The 4,593-nt window shown below is 35.3% G+C and overlaps 1 protein-coding gene and 1 non-coding gene across 4 annotated transcripts in view; one reads left to right on the top strand and one right to left on the bottom strand.

Annotated features, from left to right (window-relative positions):
• Positions 1-4,593, bottom strand: part of Fgf13 (fibroblast growth factor 13) — a 675,218-nt gene that overhangs the window by 393,738 nt on the left and 276,887 nt on the right. The gene's annotated exons all lie outside the window — the stretch shown is intronic.
• LOC111812042 lies at positions 2,182-2,288 on the top strand. Its single transcript, XR_002817642.1, has one exon. It is a non-coding gene; the product is annotated as a U6 spliceosomal RNA (small nuclear RNA).

Below are 4,593 nucleotides of genomic sequence, written 5' to 3'. Positions count from 1 at the left end.
GAATGATAAACTCCAAGCCTTTATATTGAAGTGGATGCCACTTGAACATATACTCATAAGTGAAATAAACCAGACACACATGTGTAACTATCATATAGTCTCTCTAGTATAAGATCTCAAAAGAAGAAATACAAACACAAAGATATAATACAAGCAAAAGGAAAGCAGGATCGCAAGGACCTAACTAATCAATAGAGGGAAAGGAGAAGAGCTAGGAAACATGACAATGTCAAGCCATATAGTTTTATGTAGAAGATGAGCAAGGCAAGGATCCTGAGAATCTTCAGAAGATTTTTTATTCTAGCAGTTAATTGGAAAGATTCTCACCCTAACTATATATACTGATACCTGTGAACTAAGCTACTGAACTGCAGATGGTAATCTGTAACAGTAGTTTCATGCTTGGAGTGTCTGTCTTTCTTGTATTCTGAATATGGGCTGCTTGTCATGACATGCCAGTTGCTGCTATGATGTCTCTCGGGTAGGTGGAGGTTCAATAAGAAGGTGGTGGTGAATGAAAGCAAGGGACAGGAAAAGGAATATTGTGAGACTGTCCTGCTTCATGGTTGTATATGTTGAGATTTTTGGACTTACGTGCAAACATGAGAAGTATATAATTCTTTATGCCTATTTTTAAAATATATTCTAATTTTTAAATGTTTTTTTATCATATTCTGTAGGGACATAAAGGTCAACATATCAATACTTGATGAAAAATACCTGTTCCTTATTATGCCTAAGATGTTTGATATGCAGACAGATAGGAGGTTACGCTTAACAGCCTAAGTTGTTTGATAATATCAATAAGCTTGTCTTCTGGATGGTTAACAACCTAAGTTTGCAGACCAAAATTAGAGAAAAAGAAGAGCTGCAATGAAAGCCAACATTTTGGCCCTAGCCTTTAAAGTCATTTAAGACTCAGGACATATGAGAACTTGTACTATGACCTTATGTATCTCGGTAGTGTCCCAAATTTTCTGATCAAGGAGATTATGGGGCCAAAGAGAAAAGTGATCGATGATGTAGAGTGTGTCTAAAGAAAGTCACATGGAGAGAAAACATTCTCTCTGGCTTTCACAGAGAGCACATTGTCCAATCAATGGCCGTGATTCATCCACATGGCTGACAATGACAAAGGATCTACAATCTGAGGTACAGGATCTCAGGATAAATCCTGTGGGGATTTCACTGACCTTATCAGACCCAAAAGCTACAACTCTTGTTGCATATGTCCTCCTTTACCTTGGTCTTAACCATCCAGTAGAAATGTATAAAGATGAATTATAGGAAGTTTAGCCAGGGTGATATGTTGAGCTGTGGGGGACTCAGGTCAACAATTTCTGACATTGCCAGTTAAGTAGAAGACCCAATGCTATTATGGCCTACTGGAATCTTTTGGAATATTTTGCTGAGTTTACACACCTATAATTTTCAAATAACGGAACTTAACAAAAAAAAGTATACAGATGAATGTCCATTTTGTATATGTGTGTTCAAAATGGTTGGGATAGATATATAGATACATTCTCTTAATGAATAGAGTGATTTGTTCTAATGGTGTTTGTAAATAGGAAATCAAGTCCGCATCTTGTACAGCAATTAACCACTAAGAAGAATGTAAGCAGTGTGTTAATTATTGAAAGTGTGCTACCAATTTGATTTGAACCTGTCTCATTGCTATTTGTTTATCAATAAAATTATGGGGAAAAAAAGAAAAAGAAGTAAAGCCATGCTGTTATGTTGCGCTGTGGGGGACTCAGGTTAACAATTTCTGACATTGCTAGTTAAGGGAAAGTCCCAATACTATTATGGACTACTGGACTCTTTTAGAATATTTTGCTCAGTTTACACACTTATAATATTCAAATAACGGAACTTAACAAAAAAAGGCTGTACCGATGAATGTCCATTTTGTATCTGTGTATTCAAAGTGGTTAGGATAGATATATAGTTACATTCTTTTAATGAATAGAATGATTTGTTCTAATGGTGTTTGTAAATAGGATATCAGGTCCGCATCTTGAACAGCAATTAACCACTAAGAAGAATGTATGCAGTGTGTTAATTATTGAAACTGTCTTACCGGTTTGATTTGAAACTGTCTCATTGCTATTTGTTTATCAATAAAATTATGGCGAAAAAAAATTCTAGTAAACTTTGAAAAATGAAATTCAAAATTCTGTGCTTGCTTTGGCAGCACATATACTAAAATTGGAATGATACAGAGAAGATTAGCATGGCCCCTGCACAAAAATGACATGCACATTCGTGAAGCATTCCATATTTTTTTCTCATAATTTCCAATAGGGTAAGTTATAACCATGTTTTAGCATGCCTATGTCTTCAATCACCATGAAAATAAAGATACTGAGGACAAAGTCAAAAAAAAAAAAAAGAAAAAGAGAAAACAAATAAAATCTTTAATGCATTCCTGGCCACTCACTGATAACTGTTGGTTCTTTTCTGGCCTTTGGCCACTATACTGTGTATCTTATATGCTCAGAAGTTGCCCCCAAATCTTGTTGATCACCCCGAAGAAAGACTCACATTCTCATGACTTTCTGAGTGCATATATTTTAAAAATCATTTACTCTCTAAACATAGTTTTTTTTTATTTTTACTTTACATGAAGACAAAAGTATTTCTCAGAATTTCCAGGGGCCAAAATGCCACTGAAAATGGATTAAGGTGGGCTATCAGCAGATAGACAAAATGACATTTTATAGTAAAAAAAAGCCAAAATAACACATTTGAGATTTGATTGTTGAAATTATAGTGCTTTTCTCCATGGCCAAATGGAATTAAAGGTCAACATCACCATTTTCTCTACAGAAAGCTGCTGAAGTTATAATTTTAATATGGATGGATTCCACAAATAAAAAGAGGTTTTATAGCACCCTACAAAATAGTTTCTTTTACAATAGCAAATGTTCAGTCATTTGAGATATTAACCATGAGTCAGTGCATGTTTAAAATAGTCAAAATCCTAATAATGAGTGGTTTTAACCTGGATGTTGGAAATGCAGAAATGGATTGTTTTCAAAGTTTGAAACTTTGTTCATGTGACAAACAATAACATGAGTGATGTTCAGTTCGTGTGGACCAACCATTACCCACTGCAATTCATTTTCTTTACTTACACTTACAGTGTTTCCTTCCCTCAAAGAAGTAGCTAAGTTTCCTCTGAGTTTGTACTCTGCCTTACTCAGTTGTGAGAGACTATATGATATTTAAGATTGTGTGCCTGATGTACTTCAATCCAAGGGCAAAGGATGAGATGGAGGTGATGAAGAAGTAGGTGGAGAGAAGATATGCTAGGTGCAAGGTCCTAAAAACCTCATGGGACATTATACGCCATAAACATGAACTAAGATTAACAAGAACAATAAGAATGGAAGGGGAGAAAGGGGTACTAGAAGAAGAGGGAAAAATGGGATAGAATGGAATTAAAGAAAAGGAAAAAGCTGTGTCATGTACATGCACCAATTCCCCAAGGTGATTATAAAATGCATGTACTGAGAATATGTACTACTAAAATAAAATATTTAAAATGTAGTAGTGAAGTTTTCAAAAATAGTGTAAGATGAAGAAATTATTGAAAAATCTGTACCCACCTCTGGTAAACACTGTTGACGTTTGTACCAGTGCTCAAAATCTTAAGTGATCTTGCCTATTATTTACTATTTAAGAAGTGAATAAAGACTTGCAAGCAATGTCAGAGAAGATGAAAGAAATAAGTACCATGCAAGAGCCTTGTGTATGTGTGCTTCCATGTGAAGAAATGCCAAGGTCATAACTCTTATCTTCCTGTAGAGAATCCCAGTGTCAGGCTAGAGTGAGTAAGGTCACTAAAATATAAGACAGATTTATAAGCCATCATGGGGCACAAATACTATGCTATTTAGGAAATCTAAATACCTCTATTTTAGTTCCAACTCTGCCAATTATTAGCAAGCATTCTCACTTGAGTTGAGTACCTTCCTCTTTTTAGATTTCAACTGGAGTATCTGTTTGGGAGGTGGGGATGTGGGGGTAGGCAAGACCAGACATTTGGGATTGGAATTTAAAGAGTGTAACTTCAAATATCTGTCCGTCTTATGTAGATCTCTTTTGCCCCTCCTTTTCCTAATGTACTTTTTCTAATTTGACGAAAAGAGGGATATAGCTCTTGACCATCCTAAATTTGAGCATTGATCAATGTCCCAGGGGATTAAATTCTTTCTCTTCTGTACCAAACAACAAAGAAAGGATTCAGGGACACAGCAACTCTCAAGGGAAAGAGCATAGTATTTAGGTAAAAACCATGGCTTCTTTCATCCATGTGATACCCATTGGCAAAGCTCTCAGCCTTATATACCTGTCTTTGTATTAGAATTTAGGAGTAGCATGCTTGAGACAAATAGACTGCCACAACGAAATCAGATGCTTTCACACAGAAAGCCACAGTGAATTATTGAGATGGAGTTGACCAAATGATTTGACTTCAACACTGAAGCTACATGTTTGGCATACTTCATAAACTTAATGAGTTAAGTCACCAATGCCAAGATTTTAATGAAAGTATAATTAAAGGATATAATAAATATACAATAG

The sequence above is a fragment of the Octodon degus genome, unplaced genomic scaffold, assembly GCF_000260255.1.
Source record: "Octodon degus isolate 3935 unplaced genomic scaffold, OctDeg1.0 scaffold00110, whole genome shotgun sequence".
In the NCBI taxonomy this organism is placed as follows: domain Eukaryota; kingdom Metazoa; phylum Chordata; class Mammalia; order Rodentia; family Octodontidae; genus Octodon; species Octodon degus.
Note: the sequence above shows the minus strand (reverse complement) of the source record. Positions and strands in the feature narration are given on the sequence as shown.